Below are 24,548 nucleotides of genomic sequence, written 5' to 3' on the forward strand. Positions count from 1 at the left end.
TGGCTATTAAATTTCTACCGCTTGCCCTTTATTGATTCGCATTTGAGCACTGGCATCAATAGAGGTAGGCAGAGAGATGTATTATGTGCCCTGCCCGGAGCTCTATGTGTCTGTGGAGCCTATGTCCATGCCACAATAATATGCAACAATCTTCATGCCCTGGACGAGTCACAGTGCCTGACTGCCTGCTTGGCTGCCAGCCTGACTGCCTGTCTATCTGTCCGTCCGTCTGTCCGTCCGTCCGTCGGTCCGTGTGTCCGTGGCAATGCAGTGAAATGAAAAATTTAATTTTCATAATACTCGAAAACAGTGCAATCCAATGGCCGGGCAGCCCATCCAATTTCCATCCAGGCGAACGGCCCACCAAGAGCGCCCTACACTTCTGTAATGGAAATTGAAAATATTTTCTCTGGCTTTCCCATACCTCGGACTATATATTTGCTCTGGCTCGGACTCTGGCAGCCGGAGCTAGAGCTGGAGCTGGAGCTAGAGCAGGAGCTGGAGCAGGAGCAGAAGCCAGTCTGCTGCTATGATTGCAGCTGCAATTCATTCTCTCATCCATTTCCATGGGGCATTATTTTGATCGGAAAATGAATAAAAGGCACAGCATGAGTGTGTCTCTCCCCCTCTCCCTCTCACCCTCTCTAGACCGCCTTCACTCTGTTCACATATGAGTTTTGTGGCTGGGCTCTATTAATTGAGTATAAATATTTGTCAGATGCCGTCAAGTCAGTTGCTGCCTGCCTGCGAAATATTGTCGATGGCCAAAATATCGAATGTGAATCGAATGAATCGAATCAGCTTTCTATTTGCTCTATGTCGGGCCTAATCAAATTGGTTTTTAAAATGTAATCGCTGCATACAAAATGTCCACACATAGATAGAGAAAGAAAGACAGAGAGGGAGAGAGAGAGAGAGGGAGCTACATAATTGCCTTGAGGCCCTACAAAAATAATCTCGCAATAATAATATTGCCAATTTAGTTTCTATTTTTGTGTCGACTTTACTTACGCAAATATTGTTCTTTTGCTGGCCAAAGTTTATTTGCAACATTTTACTCAAATCAGAGATAGATTCATATTTGCGAGAGAGAGAGAGAGAGAGAGAGAGAGAGAGAGAGAGAGAAATAGAGAGAGAGCGAGAGAGAAATGAAAAATGTGTTTTTGAGAATATGCTGATGCATTTGAAAAGTGATAAGAAAAATATCATTTAAATTCAAATAAATAAAAAATCCAAAAAATACTTTTCTTAGATATAAATCATGAATAAAGGATTAAAATATGAAAATATAAAAGTTAGTACGCAAATTATTAAAATATTAACATAAAATTATTTGTAGCATAAAAAATAAAAATTTTAAAATAACCATAAAAATAAAGTAATACAAGAAAGATATAGAAATAATCTATACCCACCATTTTATATATATTAGTAATATATAAGATAAATTGCAAGCCATAACAGTGAACATAAAATGATACAATAAGAAAAATATTGATATCAAAATAAAAATGTTAAATTTGTATGTACATTTAAAGAAGCTGACGACTTAATATTCATTTTAAAAATTACATTTTCAATTTAACTTTTTAAAACTTTATGCTTTTATATAAAGTATAGAAAAAGTATAAGTAAAAATATATATGTAAATGAATTTTTTTTTTTATTTATTTATTTATTTTTTTTTTATACTATACCAAATACAATAAATATAAATATTATATCATTTAGCCCAATTCTAGCCTTTGAGCATGCTTCAATGAATTTATTCATAGCCCAGCGCTCAGTCGGTGTGAGAGTGAGAGTGGGAGAGACAGTGCGAGTGTGAGTGGGAGAGAGATAAATATGTTGCTGTCGTAATGCTCATAAATAACACATATTCCGTATGATATGTTATTATAGAATGGTTTATTTTTCTGCCGCGGCGCTCCTGTAAATAATTACGAGAACGTGATGTTAGTCGCGCTTTAGCCTAAGCGAATTAAGGCCCAAACGTTGCGTCAAATACGTGACGCCAATGCCAAATAAACATGTCCATCATCAAACAGACACACACACACACACATACACGCACAGGCAGATGGCATAGATGATGCATGTGTGTGCACTCAATATAAAGCACTCAATAATTTGCTTTTTTAAATTGCCTGCTGGCCATAAAGCTGCATAGCATATGGAGACCTTGCCTGGCCTGGCCTGGCCTGGCTTGGCTGGCTTTGCCTCGCAGATCCTGCCCAGACGATTAGTTCAATTTAACTGGCCGAGAAGAAGGGCGAGCGAATGGCAGCGCTGCCATGTCATTCATTTGTCCACGCCCGACTACTTGCACAGCCGCATGTATAAATTTTCTAGCCAGGACATGCACATGGCTGGCACATTGTTCCAGCTGGCGCTCGAGCTGCTGCTCCTGGGCAGCTGGCGCACTATCTCTGACTACATAAATCACAGACTAATAAAGCCGCAAGACTCTAGTTGGCTCGGCGGTGGGAAAAGAAGAAGAAAAAAAAAAACGAATGAACTGAGTACAGAAAAAAATGGCGACATGCGACATATGAAGTTTATTAAAATGGCGTGCAGGGGGCGGGGTGGTAAGGGGCGTAGGGCGGCATACTCTTACGCATAGTTCAGCGTCATATGGTCATAAATATTGTGACTCCCACACAGAGAGAGAGAGAGAGAGTGAGAGAGGTAGTGTAACACAAATCTCTTTTATGTGTATGTGTGTGTGTGTGTGTATGAAGGCCTATTTTGGAATATTTAAATTTTGATTACAATGGCAAAACATTTGGGCAAAAGTTTTATGATAATTTTCATTGTTTGCTCAGTTGTTGTTGTTTTACAATTTCAGCTTGGGCCATGTAGTACTCAACCTCTCTCTCACTCTCTCTCTCTCTTTCTGTCCTTCTGTGTGTGTGTGTGTGGCTTGAAAGACGTACAATTACGGCCAATTAACATGTGTTTGTACAAGTGCAGAAATACAAACATAAATGCCACACGCAAGCAGACAAAGAGTGGACCAGCACACACACACACATGCTGCAAACAAATACAAAAACATACACACAAACATACATACATATATTTTATTGTGCCCTGGGCAGAGAGAGAAAAAAAGAAAGAACGACAACAACAACAAGAAAAAGAGGAAAACAGCATCGACATCAACATCGGCTGCCATCCAGTTTCCGGATAAGGCCGCAATCCTTTGCACCCTCTCCCTCCCCGCTGTCAGCCGGCCTCCTGCTCGTCGACGTCGTCGGCATCGACGGCAGCGCCTAATGAGTGCCGGCATCAAAATTCATGACAACCAGCCGAAGCAGCTGAAGTGGTGGCCACACCTACAGCACGTGCCAGTCGTGGGGGCGGGGGACTGGGGGCGTGCCACTCAGACAACATTCCTTCTGATGAAAACGGCACAAAAATGAAATATTTAACTAAATTAACAATCTTGTTTATTTATTCAAAATTTGCATAAAAAATTTGGCCAAAAGATGAAAAACCAAAAGTCTATTTCGTCCTCGACAGCATATTTGCTCTTGCTGCTGCTGCTGCTGCTTCTTCTTCTTCTTCTTGCTGCTGCTCCACCTCCTGCTGCTGCTGCTCCTATTCCTGCTCCTGCTCCTGCTATCGCTTTTGTTTTTATTTCTGTTTCTGTTTCGGTTGTTTTTTCGCCTTTGTTGATGTTGCCTGTTGGCCTTGACTGAATCCAGCTGGTTAGCTGCCAGCAGCGGCATTGCTCCGCCTGCCCTGCTCCTGCTCCTGCTCGTGCTCGAGTTCAATTTTTTTGCTCAATTCAAAGTTGTTTTTTTTTGTTTTTTGTTTTTCTCTACTTCCTTTTGATTCAAATTCCAACTATTTGAAGCAGCTAGAAATCATTTTTATTTTTAGTTCAGATTTCAGTTGAAATATTCATATCTTAAGCACTCTTAGCCTCTCCTTTGTGCCGGGCCAAGTTAATAAACAACTCGTCTGCGGCACGTGAGTTGTCAATTTATCTATTTTAGCCCAGCTCAGCCCGGCCCCTCCCCCAGGCACATCGCCTACCCCTCGCAGCCGATATCGTATTACTCGTGCATTATATAGCGGTTTTTAGCTGAATTATGGCCTCTGCGTGCGGCAGCAGCGCTTGACAAATGCGTAGAAGCTGTTTAATATTTAAATTTAATTATTTTTGCGTGAGCCGCCAAGAAAGCAGCGCTAGGCGCCAGCCCTGCCCCACCCCCGTTCTAAATGGCCCGTCATAAATTATGCTTATTAATAGACGAGCGCAGAGCTTGGCCCCAAAGCAGTGGATCAGAGCTGCGGGGGAGGCATAACAGAGGAGAGATCTATGCGGCGGTATATGGAGGTGAGCAGAAAGTGAATGTCTGAGAGGATATTGTGTATGATAGTTCTGAGCCTTCTCTGTGATTATTATAGTTGGGATGGATTTTTTTTTTTTTTTTTTTTTTTTTTTTTTAGTTACAGTAAAGTCGTTTTTACTTCACTTTTACTTTCTACACTTTACCACCAAAGAGACAAAAAGATGTTTGGCGTATCCATAAAATATTCACTTTTAAAGTTTCTTACTATAAGACTTTGTGCTTTATATCTTTTTGAATTGGCTTATCAAACTGAGTATATATTGCATATTTCAATAAAAATACCGAAAAATGCATTATACGATTTGCCACGCCCCTAAAACTGGGCAGCTCTTGACACTGAACACATGATTCATATTCCAAATTTCAGATAGAGGGAGTGACGGGGTGCAAAACCAATATATTCATTTCTCTTTTGAGCAAGAGCATAAAAATAATACTATCAAAGATTTAGACTGCAACAATGATGTCTAACCTTAAGTCCGAAAATATCTTAGTAAAAACTAAAAAAAAAAAAAAAAAAAAAAAATATATATATATATAAAATAAAATATAAATAAATTACTAAGAATAAATAATCAAAAAATAATAATAATAATCAACATAACATTGGTTGATGATAATTTCTATATAGATAGAGAAATTGAGATTTGATTTCAATTCCTTCGTTTTACAGCTGACAGTAAAATAAAATTAAAATAATTAAAAAAATAAATAAAATAAAAAGTAAGTAAATAAATAAATAATCATAATCAAAAGACTACCTAACATTAATTGATCATAATTTCTTTATCAATACAGATTTTTGTATTTCATTTTAATTTCCTTCAACGCAAGCGCGTCGGCTTTTCATTTGAACTGCAAAAGAAACCTGCCACAGTTTATTAGCAGCTTTAAAGGTATCCAGCAATTATTGGTGCTCAAATGAGCTAAGCAACGGCAGCGTTGCAATTGACAAGTGACTAAGTGCTGACAGGCAACTACTTACTTATGCAGCTGCCAGACGCTGTCTGTATGTGTGTGTCGTCACAGTTGTCACTATTGACACCCATACACACACACACACGCACACATAGACAGAGAGAGAGCGAGAGAGAGAGAGAGAGAGAGAGTTACACTTGCCACTGAGAGTCGCAGTCAACCCTTTTGATGTCACTTGAATTTTAATGAAAAATTCACACATGCCACAAGCGCACAACGTGCAAGACATACGCCAAGCCGCACACACACACACACACAGCCCTGCCGCCGCCCATCGCTGTGGGCGTGACACGGGTACGTGCCAGGGTCTGCGCTGGTTGCGGTATTTGGGTGCGGTCGTGGTCAGTCAAGCTGGACATAACGTGGCATTCGCTCGCTCACCCGCTCGCTGCCCGAGCATAACTAAGCTCAATGCTGATGTCCTGGATGTTGACAGGCTCAGCAGAGCCTAGCACCCGGACAGCCAGACGGACGGACGGACGGACGGACGGAAATAGAGTAAGTGTGAGTGTGAGAATGAGAGTGCGAGTGAGACAGCAACACCGAAGACAGCAGCTGACCGAGCTGACTGACTCTGGCTCTGGCTCTGACTCTGGCATCGCTGTGCACTGGACCACAAATCGGAAGCTCGCCCCAATGGAGTTGAGGCCCCAGCTTTGATGAGATAATGAGCAGCTGTTCATTGGGCATTTATGATATATTAGTTCAAATACGTTGGCTTAGCCTAATGCCTATTACAAACTAAACTGGCTCTGGCTTTTGGCCATCTGCATTTGCCGCCTTAGACCGTTCAGGGCTTTCTAATCAGCAAACCTATTGTTATGATAATTACTCAGCTAAGACCTTATCTATGTGGCTGCTAAGGCCGGCTAGATTGGCAGGCCAGAAAGCCAGATTTTTACACCCTGAAGATATTGAAAATTGAGAAATCAGGGTATAGGCTTTATGTGAGAAGTCAGGGTATAAGCTTATGTGAGAATATATGTAACAGGCAGAAGGAGGCGTGGCAGATCTTATAAAGCATATATGCTCTTAATTTGTTTAACAAACTAGGTTTATTCGTAAGTGTGAATGCGCAGAGCTTAGAACTTACAAGGGGTAACTAAAGATATGGTATTTAAAAAATATATATATACATATTCCAGGCTAGTCTTATCGATTCAAATCGATTTTGATTTCCATTTGGATATCATATTATATCGCGTAGCTCGATGAAACTCTAGAGTCCTTCTCATTATTATTTCGTACAACTACTAAATACTTTGTATACATATATATTTGTGATTTGATTTTCATTTGCTCTTCAAAGATAAATATTTAATATCATTTGTAGGGCATAGGCTGAAAGTTTGATTTAAATCCGTTAGATCAAAGTTCTTAAACAAAACTTTTGGTCAATCGACAAGACCATTTGACAAGTAGCATCAACTTGAGTACATACATTTAAAAATATTCATTTTATTTATTTTAGCACCATGCTAAGAATCCCAATTGCGCTTCAATTCTATCTGAATCTGAAGTTGATAAAAGTTAATTTCGATTTGCTTTGCTAGATAGCGCTTGAGTAGAGAAGTGGCGGTGTTGGTAGAGGCAGTACGCTTTGCCAAAAAGTCCAGTCTTCATTAGGTTATTTTTACTATTTTGCAATTACTATTTATAGATTTCTTATATGAAATATATGTGAAATAATTATAACGCATTTTATTATAGTTTCTTTTTGCTTAGCCTTTCGAACCTTTGTCCTAATTCAGCTGAAAACTTATGGACTGACTTTCGTCTCGGCCTTAAGCGTCCAATTGTCAACACAATTTCTCAATTGTCTTGACTTAAATTCAGTTGAATATGTAGCTGCTCCTGCTCTTTTCCCTTTTTTTTTTTGGGAGGGGGTAGGGGGGCGTTTGGGGATTTCTATATATTTCTCTATTTCGCTGTTTGCTCCGCTTTACACTAAATCACACAAATGCACTCTAATATGATTAAGCACGTTTTTAGCTGCAAAATAAATCAAGTGGTGCAACGAGCGAGCTAGCGAAACTAGCTACCCACACACACTCACGCACACACACATGCACACGCACACCTCTTCATAAGAGTGCACAAGCAAACAAAAGCCGTTACACACACACACAGAGTCACATAATAAAATGTCTGTATAAAACACTCTGCGACAACTGGAAAAAGGTAAAACAAGAAAATTAAATCTTAAGCTTTTCCCAGCAACTAAGCAAATACCCTGTAAAGGTTACATATATAATAAAATGAAGTTGAAAATTGAATAAAGTTTTTAAATATAAATTCTACAAATTCATGTGAAAATAGAAAATATATTTGTTAATATGCTAATATGCCACACTCTCTACGCTCTTACAGGGTATCCTATCTTAGTTCGTCCATGTTCTAATATGAATTTCGGAGCACAATTTTGATAGATCTTTAAAACAGCAAATTGCAATTGAGGATCCAAACTTTGTCCGAAGCTTTTCGTAATGTCTAAATGACAATGTGCATTTGCCAGCCCACAGAAAGAGATAGAGACAGGGTGAGAAGGAGAAAGGGGGATAGAGAGTTGCATGCTTGGCAAAGTACGGACAAGTCGTGCAGTTTCTAGCCAAAACCAAACTCTTACTGCAATTTTAATGACATTTATATATATCTATATACACGTGTGTGCTGGTGTGTGTGTGTGCGAGTGTGCTGGTGTGTTTGGCTACAAAAAGCGTACGTGTCAAGGTGTTAGTGTTAGTTTATGAGCTCAACGTGAAGCTAACATATTTCAAGTCTCTCTGGCAAGAACAACAGCCAGGCCAGCCAGCCAGCAGGGTAGGGCAGGCCAGGCAGACAGCGAGCCAGGCAGCTGGCAAAAAGAACAGCAACCACAGTCGAATAGCTAAAACACGTAAGAGTGCTCGCGTCGAGGTTGCTCGACTAGAAGATACCCTCAAGTCTGCCAAGAATTGATATAGCAAACATTCTGTGTTCCTTTTCTGCATATGAAACAAATAATATATGCACAAACACACACGCATGCACACGTACTCAAACTCACACACACACATAAACACACGTGGACATCCAAGCACTGCAAAATGAACTATATTATATGAACTTGTTTATTGAATAACTTTACTAGAAGATGGAGTCTCTCAATCAAAGTATCTATACATGATAATAACATTCATATGCGTACATTTATTAAAGCATGAATCTTTATTACTCAAAAATAATAATAATAAATTTTGTGAAAAAGGAGATTCCCAAAAAAAAAAAAAAAAAAAATAATAATAATAATAATAATAATAATAATAATAATAATGTAATTTAAATAAAAAATAAATAAATAAATAAATTAAATAAAGAAATAAAAAAACAACATATCAAATCCTTGTATTTATTCTAAAGATATGCACAAAACATCTGAAGTCCGTAGCTCATATCAATATCATACATCAATTTATCGATTTTAATCGACCAATAAAATGAGATAATGAGAGAGATGAGATGAGAAAAAATTGATAAATATATAGTATAGTATAGTATATATTATATATACATATATAAAATCACAAACAGATGAAAGAACGGACAGACAGAAAAACGTATTGGCGAATCGCCAGACAGACGGGCAGATAGGCATGGCTACATTGACTTTGCTCGTTCTCCCAATTAATAATATTTCTACTGTATAGCTACTGTCACGCCTCTTCCCACCTGGCACCAAAACTTTCACAAAACCAATAGATCCTGATTTGGGATTTTTAGTGGGTTCAGGGTATAACAGAGCAAGGTGTACCCTATCTGTGGTGCCTGGGCGACTGGGTGGCTGCGCAGGGCTGTGCAAAATGTGACACACATACACATTATCTCATTTTCACAGGTTTTGGACGTAAGAAAACGCTAAAGTTAAAAGCCAGGCTGCTGCTGCTAGTGGTGGTAGTGGGCGTAACTCCTACAACTGCCATACATAATATCAGGATGCCTGGCAACCACAAACTCATATGAGTTATATAGTCTCTGAGGTGAGACAACTACAAATGACTTGAGCCTCGGCAGTGCGGTTGGTCTTAAAGCTTTAGCTGTTTAAATAACTAAATAGATGTCTATGTATGTATGTGTGTGTGCCTGGAGATAATTAAATTTAATGACTATCAACTCTCGGAGAGGAGGAGGAGAAGGAGTCTGGTTGGTCACCTGCCAGCGAGCGAGATATCAAATCACGCACTCACCGCACATAAATGGTCAGCCGCACAAGTAGTGTAAACATTAGCATTGTGCGTCTGTGTCTGAGAAGCGGAGCTGACATAAACATCAAATATAAGTGGACACGCAGGCGACAGCAAACACCCACACAGACACACACACACACATACACACACAGATGTAAATTTGTAATACGCATAGACAACGGATAAGTCAGGGGCAAACGCAACAGAGTCGAGTCGAGTCCAGGCGAGGCGAGACACTGAGACGCAGCACAACACGAATAAACAGACGAATGCTGTCAGTGCAGCAGCAACAATAACAACAATAACGACAACAACAACTGCTGAGATGCTGATGGGGTGATAGGGTAAACAGCAGCGTGGGCGGGGTGGGGCGTGCGCTGGGCGCCGACAAAGCATAACGAGCCGTAACCGTAACATTACCCGATTCCCATCGCCGCCATTTGACTCCCTGCGGAACACATTTGCTGCAACGGAAACATTCAACATAAATGTAAGATATGCCAGGAATGCTAATCACAAGCGTACAGTAACCCATGCACACACACACACACACACACACACGTATACACACACACAGTCACACGCATACACAAGCTGGCAGGCACTAAAACATTTGTAAATGTTGCAAAGTATCATCTTAAAGAGATTTGCAGCTTAGCGGCCGCGCGATGCGTTACGCATACGTAAACAACATCTCGACAGCAGCATACACACGCACACGCACACACACATACACGTGTACACACACGTTTTCGCATCCATATCCTATCATCGGGGGGTCGACTTGATGCCACATCAGACGTCACAGTCAGAGCCATTGATTTTCCACCTACCTTCCGCCCACCACTCCCCTTGCCAAACACATCCCTCTTCCTCTTGCTTTCATTCAGTCCGCATTGCATTCAGTCGCGCTGGGCGGGTCAGCAAAGTGCTCGGGGAAGGCTACAGCTTTAATGTCCCATATATCATCGAAAATGAGTCAAAAGAAATCAGTTCGGCTTGCACTTGCTGCGACTTCCTTTAATCAAAGACAATTATTCAGCAGAAATGAAGCTTCTGCTTACCATAAAGACGAGGAATTTTAAGTTGACGAGACCTGAAATCACTCAAGGTAGAAGGCGACTGATTAAATATGTAATAAGAGGCAAAAAATGTATGCAACAGTCAGAAGATGGATAGAGGGAAAGAGAGAGAGAGATGGGAGATAGAGAAAGAGAGAGAGAGGAGAGAGAGAGAAAGAGAGAGAGAGGGAGAGAGAGAGAAAGAGAGAGAGAGGGAGAGAGAGAGAGAGAGAGAGAGAGAGAGAGAGAGAGAGAGAGAGAGAGAGAGAGAGAGAGAGAGAGAGAGAGAGAGAGAGAGAGGAGAGAGAGAGAGAGAAAAAGAGTTCAATGGAGATCAATATTCGCGTCTACTTAGGACTATTTGCCTAGCAGTCTATACATATATGCTTATGTATGGGTTAAATACTTGCTAACAAAAATAATAGTATATACTCAACATACTATACATATGTATATATATATATTTATCATAAGTGGATAAGTCCCAAAACTACTCAAGGAATAAAATATTCATATATTAGCAGAAAATAAAATTTTAGTCAAAGAATATTAATTAAAGTCAACTCAAGTCAAATCACTTTAAATCTGTTACATATATTTGAAGCTTCAACCATGGGTAAATCCAGCTATAGGACTTGCTCCCCAATCATACATGTTTCAGCTTATACTTAAGTAAATAAAATAAAATATAAATATATTTACTTCAATTTCAAATGATTTTCATAAAGTCCAGCTATCTAAACATTTCCCATATTTTAATATACATATATATGCATAAAAGACAATGGAAATTAATATTATTGTACGGTTTCGATGCTTACTAAAACTTACAACGAATGTAAAATATTTTTATATTTAATTTTTGACTGCAATAGAAATTTTTTATATATTTCTGTTGTATTATCGATGTTTTTTGAAGGACATATACCATAAACTGATGAATATATCAGGGATAGTGTAAGATTTTTTGGGTAACATACTTGAAGCCAATTTAATACAAACAATTTTTTCCCTTTTTGCAACTATCGTAGTAGAAAATAACTTAGGTTAAGGAAGATATAATCCTTACTCACCTCATATACAAGCTCAGCTTCCTTTACAACTTTGAGCAGATCAACTTCCTGTCGGTCAGTTCAGCCTTGGCAAATGCCAGTAAATTTCTTGAATTTCTTTTCGCACATACCCTTTAAGGATTCGAACTTGATTTCAGCTGCCCGCCACGCCCAGCGCCCCGAAAGCTGAGGCAACGAGTTTGGGCATCCGTTTTATTACTGCGGGGCATAAAAATCCTTGCAGCAAAGTAAAATAAACAAAGCGCACGCATTACGTGCCGACCCATTTTTGTCATTATGCGTGAACTAATAAAGCCATGAACCAGTCGACTGTTGCCTGGTGGCTAAAACGTGCTAAGCCAAAAGGAACGATGCGACGACGAGACGGCAGCGCTCGGCCCAAGACTCAGACTAACGCATAGGCAAACAGAGCGTCAAATAACGAGCAAACATATACGCACGCACACCCAACACACACACACACACACACACACACACACACACACACACGTGAGCACATGTATACTCTTTAAGTTTAAAGTGCTGCTGTGTGGGTGTCCTTAGCTGGAATCTATTAGCATTGGTGTTAAAGCAGCCAAGACACTCATTATGGCCCTGGTATTCAAGAGCCAAGAGATGATTGACATCAGCGAAAGGCTTTTGCCCAAACTCTTTGATAAACGTGAGAGAGAGAGAGAGAGAGAGAGAGAGAGAGAGAGAGAGAGAGAGAGAGAGAGAGAGAGAGAGAGAGAGTGGACGAGTGAAAAAGCGAGAGAGAGAGAGACGAGGCCGGACAATTGTTAACCCCATGCTAAACGGGTGCAGAGCCTACAGAGATCCGTCAGGCAAAGGATTTACGGGTCTGCGAGTGAACCAGGCAAGGCGGATAGTTTTTCGTTTAGCCACTCGCTGTGCTTTGGCGCCTGCGTTCATCTTCGTTTATTGTCACTTGGTGTGGATTATAACGGATTTCCTATGCTACAATCGTTCGCAATGAAAGCATTAAAGCGCTTTATCATTATTCACTTTGCGCCCCACGGTGTGCACCACGCCTCGTATGAGTTACGTATCCTACACACCATCCCCACTCGCTGCCCCTGCCCCAATCGACCAATTGTAGGCAGCTTATGCTCGGGTCTTACTACAGCTGGTGCGGCGGCTGCTGCTCCTGCTGCTGCTCCTGCTGCTGCTGCTGCCCGAAGTCCAGTCGCCAGCTACCATATGGAATGGCTTCCTCTGCAGCCAGTCATGGCGAGTTCTTGGGCATTGCGTAAAGATTATGGGAATTATAAGGCGGGCGAAAGAAAAACGCTATAAATGTCAACGTCAATGGCCATAAAAATGAATAAAATGTGACTCACACTGACTGCCCCTCTCTCTCTCAGCCTCTCTCTCTCTCTCTCTCTCTCTTTCTCTCTCTGTATCTCTATCTGTGTGAGCATAAATTAGCTGGGGGTCCGGCATAAGCAAAGTGTATTTGGGGCTGTCTCTTTGTTTTACATGTGCAACTGGCTATGAAAATCGTTGATTGTCGCTGCCAGAAAGTTGCGCAGCAAAACCGAAACTGAAACTGAAAGTCACATAGCATTCGATGCACCAGCAACAGAAGCCACAGCAGTCGGAGCAGCAGTTGCACAAGTTGCAGCAACTTTTGGCAAAGTGATATTAACTTTTAATGGACAAACTATACGAAAACTGTTCCTTGTTTGCTCTGACCCCGTGTGCACCATGTTCGTGCCGCTCCGACACCCCGTCATCCCGTCATCCCGTCACCCATTCCAGCTGGCTTTGGCTCGGCTGTTGTTTTTGTTATTTCTGTGACCCGGCTTGCCGCTGCACTAAGTGCTGCCAAAAGTGCAGCAGAATGTGTCGTGGCCGATAAAATAAACATTATCACAACTGGCAATGGTAAAAATCATGTGCAAAATGAACAAGGCGAAACATTGCACTGTTAGCGAGGGCAGCACGAAGAGTTTCGCCTCTAAAGCAATACGTTTACTCTATTAGTTAGAGGGAAATATTATATATTGTATGTTCTATTTATATATTTATAATCATTATATTTTAATATATATAATATATAGAGCTGGGAATAATATGTCGAAGCTTGAACTTAATGTTGATAACATTATACGATTGATATAATGTAAATATGTAAATACATAGATATATGGATTGGGGTCTCTGGGACTCAAATCTTCTGGCTATCTAAGACTAATTCAAAAAACTTTTCCTATTTACTTTAAAATAGATTGCAAATAAAACATGTAAGGAATATACTAATTAATTAAAAACACTTAACATTTCTATTCAATCATGATCTAATACTCCTTATCTTATAGCCATTGTCTTATACCAATCATATTTCTATACTCCTTATCTTATTTAGCATTAGCTTTTTTCACTATACTCCAACAGCAGGCGGTGGAAGATCCTGACAAATGAGATGAGAAAAATTATTTCTGTATAAAATATTGTTTGTATTCTCCTTAAATTTAACAAATATTTCAACAATATTAAATCAGATTTGCATTAATAATTTGCAATATTAATTCAGATTTATATATGTCAGACAACTACGAAAAGAAGATTCAAGATTAACTAATAAGTAAATTTCGTTTAATAAAGACTTCTGATTAAGTGGATATGTAGATATCCTATGAATTTGATATAGAGTTTACCTTTTACTTACCTTCTCTCAAATATTTCTAATGCATCATTTGATATATGTCTCTCTATATATCTATATATGTATATAGTACATTCAAATCTCTCTATAGCTTCGATGAGAACTTCTCTTACGCCACTCGCTAGTCTCATGTGTGCATGTGTTTGTTATTGTTTTGACTCCTTGTGCAGGAACTTTGTTTTTAATTTTTATTTTCTGCAGTGTCTTGTTGTTTGTGGAATTTTGCGTTTATTTTACATTTATTATCATTTGCACAGCATTGAAATTTATTTATGTTGCTCTTCGGGCTCGCCGAGCAGCACGTGACGTATGCGCAATGTGGGCCGGCAGCACTTTAACTCTTTAAGAAGACACTCGAAACGTTTAACGCACTCACTGCTCACTGCTCGTGCTGCGAGTGAGTGAAACTCAGTGAAACTCAATGAGACTCAACTCATTTCCATTTCCACTTTCATTTCCATTTCCATTCATTTGCCTCGCTTTGTTAGCGGCTTTTGTTTGGCCCGCCGCGCTGATTAGTTTTTGTACAGTTTGTTGATTTGGCCAAGTGCGAGCAGCACAACTGAGCACAAAGGACAGTACTTGTCCTCCACTCTCCCTCCAGTCTCTCCAGTTCCTGCAGTCGCTTATCGCGCATACATTTTAAGTTTCGACTATTGCCATTGTTGTCTCTCTGTGTTCGCCGTGTTGTATGTGTCCAGGCCAAGTTTATGAAGTTGCCTTCAAAGTTTTCATCTATTTTTTTCCCCCTCTTCTTCAGCTTCTTCTTCTACAGTCTATTCCAAGTCTTGGGCCATTGTCTTCAACTGCAGGAATTACAACTGATACAGAGTGCAAGTGAATTGCCTGTTCGTAACTCTTGGCCCACTCTGAGCTGTGCTGAGCTAAGCTGAGTTGTCGCCGTGCCTTGTTTTCGCCTTTATGTGGCACGTTTTAATGAATGCGCCGCAATTTAACGCAATGTTAACAAAGTCAATGCCATTTCGGCTGCGAGTGCTCGTTTCACCTCTTTATGTTTTAATAAAAATAAATAAAGCAAACGGCGCAAAAGCCGCAATTGAAACTATTTGCACACCACTCACGTAGCACGTGGAGAGCGCACGCTTAAGACTCAGCTAACCGGAAGCTGGCAGCACCACATCCGGTCCGGGTAGGTGTAGGGCAGCCCAAAAAAGCCAAGCCATGGCCACCCACCACACACACACACACACACACACACACACACACACACACACACACACACACACACACGACCCTAAAAGCTCATTAACATTTTAAACAGCAACGCAAAGCGCTGCCGCGCCCCCTTCCTGCCTTGTCGCTGGGCTCAGTGTCGCCAACAGGCTAAAAGGTGTTAAAACAGTTCTGAACGCACACACACACCCACACACAGGTGTGTGTTGACATGCAGCCGTTAAAGTGCTCGAGCGCACCTCAAGTGGCTTTGTTCAGTTGGCCCTTTGCAAAGTGTTTGAGCTAGTTGCTGACGTCGTCCCAGCCGCCATCATTGTACTATTCCTTCGTCGCCATTGTTGTTGTTGTTGTTGTTGTCGCTGGCAATGCCCCGCGGGGAGCCCTGGCCTGCAGCTACTAGCGCGCGCACACGCGTCCCCAATGCCAAAAGGTCCTGGCCCAGGTGGCACACGGCTGACGACAGGCGATGCCAGGAGACGGCAGGAGGACAACGACGACGCTCGACGCTCGACGCTCTGCGCTGCGAAACGAAATGCTAAATTATGGCATTTAACTGGTTAGAATCGCTTTGACTTTGGTAATTATCATGAACATTATTCCTTGTTTATTCACTCTAAAATTCACATTTTATATGCCTCATGAATACCGAAAGCTTACAGCCAGCGACAATTGACTTGCTGGATAAGAGCTGGCGAGCAAATGAGGCCACAGTAATATATTACGATATATACACTATGCTGTTGATATAGACGAGGGTGGTTCAAAGAGTTGAACTTTTAATGAACAAATTATTAAATTATTAAAGCTTGAGGCAGGTCTCAATATAATTCAATCAAAATATTATCAGTTTATCATTAGGTTGCATAACTCTTGAAATATATAGTGAGAATTTGTTAATTAATTGTTTTTTAATTTAAATAACTATAAGTAACAATTAAAAATAAAACATATTTATTTATAATATTTATTTTGAATTGTCATTTTGAATATTTTTTATTTAAATAATTCTAAATAATTTATAAGCAAATTGTTTTATCATTTTTATCTAATACATCAAATTTCAATTATGATGTATAAAAAATATACACATATTAACTTTTAAATTTTGGTGCATTTTTTTATTTTTAAAATATTTATTTTTAAATGCTTTAGAAATAGTATTATATTAAAAAATATATTGAAAATAATAATTAAGGTTTTATTTAAACATTTTTTGGTAATATTTTTTATTATTATTTATTTTAAAATTTAAAAAAATTAAATGTGTTTACCTAAGATTGATTAAATTTTCATAAACACTCATAAAATTATTTCACCTCTTTTCAAATTAATACTAAAGGCAAAATATCGATACGTTTTATTGATACAAAAATATATTAAATACAGATCATAATTATTAATCTCATTTAGAAAATTCAACTTTCGATTTCATTGCAAAATGTTGTCATATATACATCGCAATCACAGAGCAATATCAATTTATGCCAATCTCATCTGGATGCCATTATATGAGCTCGTTGGCCCAGCCTTTAATTACACTATTTTCGACATATTCAATTTTGGCCTGGATGCCTTCGAGGAATATCTAATTAAAAATTTGGCGCAAACAACGTGCATTATGAAGTTAAAATGCGCTCAAAGGATAATATGCTTAAGAACAGCCACACACCAATGCTCAGAGCATCACATACTTGCGTGCACACCTACACACACTCACACACGCTCTCTCTCTCTCTCTCTTTCTCTCACTTGCTCTCACACTAACACACATAATAAGCCATTTTGTGAGCAACTTTTATCAGCATCATTAAAATTCTGACACATGTAACACGAAATCAAAACTTTGACTAAAAGTGCACAAGGTGTTGGAGCAGCTCCCTCTGCCTTCAGCCTTCAAAGGGTCCCGCCCCTCTAACACTCTAACACCAGCCAGTGCCCTGCTTTGTTGCTGAGTGTCAGAGCCAGGATGAGGCGTCGACGGTGGCAAAACGTTCTCGTTCTCGTCATCGTCGCCGTCGTCGTCGTCGTCGTCGTCGTCGCCGTCGCCGTCATCGTCGGCTGCCGCCTTTGGCGCGTCCTGACTCCTTATACTAATTTCCATATAAGTAGCGTTAACATATCATTTGCATAAATTTTGTTGACATCTTTTCAAAATCGCACGAAAATGTTTTAAGGTGTTTCCGTACACACACATACACACACAGACAGACACACGCCCACACACGCGCTAACTTATTAGAAAGTTGAAGCAATATCTGATATAAGGTTGTGCTCAGCTTACACTGTCTGCTTTAATAGCGTGCTTGCCTTATCTTCCCTCTCTCACTCTGCCTCTCCCTCGTACGCTCCCTTTCCCTCTCTTTTTAGTAAATCTCGCCTCTAAGCACTGACAAATGGTGCTTATGTGTGCGTCGTTAGTTTGTTATAGGAAACAGAAATTGAATCCAGCACAAACGAAATTACACAAATTAAATTGTTGGCAAATTCGATTCAGCTCAGCGTCTAATCGAATTTTCTAGGAACTGTTAAATTGAATTGAAATTAAAAATTATATATTATATGAATTGCAAATATATAATAAAATTTTAATTTTATTTGAAGTGAATAATTAAACTAACAGAAAACTGAGCTATGCTGAGTGCTGTTAACTTAACATTTCGTTAGCAGAGCTTTTGATGACGCTATCTCACTTCAAGTCTGTTAAAATGAATGAATGAAATTCTTTTAAATTATATATCTGCAACGAGATCTTAGACTTAAAATAAAAAAGTGTTTGTATATATACAAAAAAAAAAAATCCAAATATTAAGTATCAATGTTTTTAGTACATCTCTAATATTTTGTATAATTTTTATTCATGTGTTTTTTTTAGACTATAAATAAACTTTGTGCTTTTGTTTGAATTTATTTCAATCACCTTTGCTGCTATAACTATTCAAAAATAATTATAAAATTTTAAGACACTGGCTCATACAAGTATTGCATTGGCATAGTTTGGTCTCCCTAATTCGTAATAAAAATGGAAAGTATACGACATGATATTTTGTAATTAGCAGTTTCACTAAGCCAAATTGCTCTGTCGTATACTTGATATTATTATATGGGTTGCTAATTGTTGCAAATAAAAATATATTCAAACAAATGTCTTATTATTGTTCTTGACTTTCATTATGCCCAGTAACGACATCCTGGTGTTGGTCTCTCTCGTTAAAGCCATTTCCAACGGTCTTCAGTTAAGTGTTTTTACTCACCTTGCTTCTATCAAACTCTCCATTTCTGTTCGCATATTCTTATTTATCGATATTATAGCGACCCTGTGTAAGGTATTTAAGTAGCTCTTTCACTCTCAATCAATAACAGCAGGGATCACTTTCATCAACAGCTATAGTTGTCTCACTCCACTCCTAGTGAGAATACTTCCTTCAATTGCCTCTAACAGTACGTGCTATTAGTTTCTGCCTACCACTGCAAGGGGCAATCACAACATAGCAACTAAAAGTCGTAATAGACAGATTTATTTATTTTAATTTTTATTTTAATGTGATTCTCACTTATAATTCACAATTGCCCCATCGTGCTCGGCATTTAATTTCATTGAAAAATTTTATTTAGTCTTCCATTTCATTCAAAGTTTTTGCTCGCTTCTTTTTCTCTGCTTTGCGCTCGCATGTTAACAAATTACATGAGCCAACTGGCAGCAATTTGCGCCGCGGCAGCTCGGGGCGTGACTGCATGGGGGCGTGGCCATGCAGATGGGGGCTTTGGCATTTAGACAGAGATGATAAATTTGGAGCACACTGAGCACACTGTGTGACAAGAATCAGTGTCAAATATGTTGTCATTTAATTTCGCACTCACATTTAAGGCCGCACGAGAATGTCAGATCTGTGAAAATGGTAATAAGCTTTTCCAATCTCTCACTCTCACTCTCACTCTCTCTCTCTCTCTCTTGCTATCGCACACGCACACACAGACAGAGATTGTTCGTTGCTGAATATTTAAATTGTTGTTTCACGCGTCGACAAAGTTGAATTACTTATGAATTTTCCATTGTGCTGCGACTTTTTCCTCAACTGTCGCTTGGGCGCAACTTTAATTAATCAGCATGTTGAATTTGCAAGCATTTATCAAAGCTACATGATTATGCTCCTAATGGGCCGCCATAGCCAGCCAGCTGCGGTGGGCGTGCCAGCTGAAAGAAGCCAGAAATACCTGGCATAGTCAAAGTCGATGCCGTCTGTCGTCCGTCGTCTGTCCCAGCCAGCCTGCCGTTTCATGGCATATGTGACAGAGGCAGCCGCAGCCAGGCAGGGCGACAATGTCGGCGTAAAAACCGCAAATATGTTTTGTTGTTGTTGTTGTTGTTGCTGTTGTTGCTGTTGTGTCTGCCTGGCTGAGAATAGACGGCACACATTAGAGCCAGCAGCAGCAGCAGCAGTAGCAGTCGCCCACACCAACCGCCGTTGACAATGGAACTTGTCTTTTTAATTAAATGCTAAAAGAAAATGCTAAAGATAAATGAAGTTGTGCTAAATGCGTGCTGTGCGTGTGTGTCTACCCCAAAACCAGGCAACAGCCGCAGAGTGCCAATGTATGTGTGTGTGCGAGTGTGCGTGTGTGTGTGCGTGTGTGCCTGAGTGCCTGTCTGTCTGCTCAGTGTGTCCGTCCGTTTGCCTCCAAACGGATTTCAATTATTTTATACCGAAATGTTCTGCTTTCGAGGTTTCTGTGTTTCTGGCTCACCACCAAACTGAGGCACGCCCCCATTGCCTATGCCCATGCCAAGCATTCGTCTTCATTGAATTATGCCCCGCATAGTCCCTTAAGTGCCAGCACCATCAACAGTTAACTAGCAGTTGGCAATAATGTAATGAATTGGCATAGTTTGAGCATAGGTAAAAGCCTCATCGTCCTCCACAGCTACAGTGGGTCAGAGATATAGAGCTACACGTAATGAATGAGAGCAGCTACTATAGAAAGTTCCATTCATATGCAGCATACAGAGTTTACTCTATTATTATATTTGTTTTTATATTATCAATATTTATTTAAATACTTCAAATCTCATCGACTCTCTTATCATATTTAAAGTCTTTTGCACTATATAGCAGTTGCTGTCAAAGTGTAAATCGAAATGTCGAATCGAATCGCCTATATAAAGCAGAAATACTACACACAGAAAAATAAAATAAAAGCAAAAAAAAAATAAAATAAAATTGTTCGTTTGAGCTAAATCCCAAAATTGTTTTGGCATTCGTAATCGCTGTTCAATAATTTTCGACCATTTTATGGCCGTGGCTTACTGTCCCACACACACAGACACAGACACACACATACATAATGGACGCTAGCTTACAAGTGTCATGTTTTAAGCGTGCACAAGCAGACAACAACAACCAACAACAACAACAACAACTTGAGGCAGCTACAACTAAAGTTACATTGGTTTTAGTTGGAATCCGTTGCTTGGTGGTTTGGAGTTTGTGTGAGGCGTTGCTGCTCCGTCGCTTGCAGATCAAATTAGATGTATAAATAACAAACCGATTAAGCGATTGTGCGTCTAAGCCAGGCCCGGCCTGTCGAGGACCAGGCCATAAGGAGGCCAGCACACGCAAGTGCGTCCAACAATCCTTGGAGTGTCATTCGCATCGAGTGTCTGTCGAGAGCCGCTGGGGGGGGGGCGCTCACATTTTATTGCCGGGGCGGATAACAGGCGCCCGGCGATTGTTGTGCGGCTCATTTGGATTATAATTGATGTCGGCCAGTGCAAAGGCTTCAATTGCTTTAAGCCTGGCCAAGATAAGCGCAAATCTAACTGCTCTTTCCTCAATTATTCTGCGCCAATGCGCGCTCGTCAGCTGGGGACCGAAACTCGTTGAGTTGGGGGGCCTAACTTGGGGCTTTTCCAACTGCGCTATACTCAATTTTCAAGTTATTTAGCGCCGTTGTGAGACTGATTGAGAGAAAGAGAGAGTGAGTGGGAGAGGGAGAGAGCTCTATCAAATGTATGCCCGAAGACAATGAGAGTTAATTTGTTTTTAGCTATTTCAGTACACTATAGAAGAATAAATGGTTTTTGCGTGTATGCAAATATATTTGGGGCAGCTTACTTGAATAGGTTTAACATTTTTTAAGTTTAAGATATTAGATCTCATCAATAAACACTCCAATTTGAATGAATGAAATAATTTTTATTGTCGAAATGAAACCCAAAATTAAACAGAACACAATTTTATAAAGAAAACTAAATTATATACATAAATTTGGTTATATAGAGAAAACTTAAGAAAGTTTCAGTGGTGTTAATTTTCAAAAGTAAATAATTTATTATATATTTTTCTAATTATACACATACAAATTTTATCTGACTTTTATTGTTTAATCATTTCATATATACATTTTCGACATGTTAATTTCGTCTCTTTTTATGTGATATCTGACTAATAAATTGTTTCAAACTTCAAAATTTGTTTCCTTGCTAATGAGTTAAATTTAATATATATAGCATCTAGTTGGAGAGTCAAATCTAATGTCAAGTTTAAGTAAGTTGAAGTCTCAGGAAACTATGCTTCTATAGCATCAACCTTTCATATTTCTATATCAGCTCTATAATATTTAATGCGAGTAGTGTATTTTACAGTCGTCATTCTCTTGAACAAATTATGTGTATAGTAACTGCATTAAATATACATTCTAAATACTCTTCTTAGATTATATAAATATATATAATTAAAGATGCTTCAGCAAATATCCTTAGCTTCTCCATTCAAACCATTACCATATTAATCTATAGCATCATCGTTTCATTCCACCCATTCCGCTCTCAATAATTGCTGCTATATAAGCAGTGTATTTTACAGTGCTCTGTCACGATTTTCAACTGTTCTCTTTGTTGAAATTTGACATTTTTCTCCATACGCTTTGACGCTTGAAAGTGTTTTCGTTTTATTTGGCGCCCACGCGGCGTATGATGAATTTCAGGCGCAACGCCTAATCAACTGCAAATGAAATGGACAATTGTTCAGCGGTAGGTAACCACAGGCATCGATACATCAAATCGACACCACACTACACACAAACACAGCACACACACACACACACACACATAGATGTTACATGAGTGAGCATTTGGCCTGCGTTTCTTGTTCGTTTCGTGCTTTTGGCGTGGCAAATAAATTGCGCTGGCTGTGTTTCGGGCCCAGCAAATCCGCTCATTGCCATTTTGGGCTGTTGTTGTTGTTGCTGCTGTTGCTGGCACATTGTTTGCTCTGGTGTTGTTGCTGTTGCTGTGCAGCTTAATAACCATTGTCCGACCGTGCTTCACGTGCCCAACGTGGGAGCTATAAACTGTCATTTAAGTTGTTGTCGATGTCATTCTCTCGGCGCTCCGCTTGGCTATGGCCCTCGCGTCGTTGCTGTTGTTGTCTCAGCCAAGATTTGTAGCCAACTTTCTGCAGTGGCAGGAAAAAGAAAAAAAATAAATAAAGAGAAGGAAGTATAGAAACGAGAGTGAAAGTAAATGTATTTATGAGCCAAGGCTGCCAACGGGTGGCAGCCAAGAAAAAAACACTCCAGAGTAAAATAAAGAACAGCACACATTCGTTTATATACATGTATACATATATGTGTGTGTGTGTTTGTGAATTTATACAACTGCGAGCTGTGATGTATAAGCACTTTACGTAAGCATAATAGGCTTACCTGCCAAATAGCTAAACAGAAAAAGTAATTGTTAAATATCAGCACAATCCCCAATAAGTTGCAGCAGACAGATACAAATGGCTATTCACAACTATTTGAATTATTTAATTACACTATTCATCACAATTACAAAAAAAAATTTTTGGGAAATTTATTGATGTATATATGCATGAATAGAAGAAATAAATTAAAAAACTTTTAGGCAATACTAAATATTTTATTTTAATATTATATATAAAATTAATAGTGAAATTTGGAAAAATATATTAAGGAATACTTTTACTTACTTTACTTTTACTTTACTTTTAAATATTTGAAATATTTATTTTTCAAACATAAATGAATATAAAATAACATATATTCAATCTTTAAGTATTTACAAATATGTATATATTACAAAAGGCTTAAAAAAGTTTAATTTTTTTCTACAAAAAAGTATAGCAATTTTTTTTTTTTTTTTTTTTTTTTAATAAATATAAATAAATACGACAAAACTTAATAAAAATTTAAGTGCTTTATAAATAATTATTTAAAGTAAAAGTCACAAAAGTTACTTAGTGTTTTTTTGATTTTAGTATATAATGTCTACATATTTTTATTTGATTTTTCAATTAATTATCTGCATAGCCTAAAAAAAATCACAAAAAAATTTGCTTTGTTGGCAGAACAGTATTGCTAACTATTGTAATATTAATTGCAAGCGAGCCATAAATTATGTCAACATAATGAAATTTAATTTAATTTGAAATTAATATTTCCATAGAACAGCAATTTGATACAGATGAATCTCATGCTGGGCTGACAGCTCGGTGCGACTTGCAGCTCTAAAGAGCTATCACAACTCAATGTCTGCTCGGGACAATTCATTTGATCGACTTTGGCTTTGAAACAGAATTCATATTTCGCATCGATTCAATCTGCTTGCCTTCAATTGAATTTTAATTTCATTTTATCTCACAAGCCACTCAGCATTGCATTATCGGGAGGCTAAGCCAGCATTTCTGCAATGCCATCAATTGTCGAAAATGTCATTTAAAATAATTTTCGTAAAATATTTCTGAAGCAAAATTTACTCAAAATGTATTCAAAGTGAAATATTTGTAATAAAGTGAGTAGACAAAATACGTAAGCATGTTTTTAGTTTATCTTTAAACAAGATGTCTCTAAGATTCTGGACTCCTTTATATATGCAACTGTAAAAAACAAAAAAATTATATTTGAATAATTTGTATAGGCTTAGAAGCTTTCTTGTTATTTTCAATTGTTATCCATATCCCAGGGTCTAG

The sequence above is a fragment of the Drosophila mojavensis genome, unplaced genomic scaffold, assembly GCF_018153725.1.
Source record: "Drosophila mojavensis isolate 15081-1352.22 unplaced genomic scaffold, ASM1815372v1 contig_16, whole genome shotgun sequence".
In the NCBI taxonomy this organism is placed as follows: domain Eukaryota; kingdom Metazoa; phylum Arthropoda; class Insecta; order Diptera; family Drosophilidae; genus Drosophila; species Drosophila mojavensis.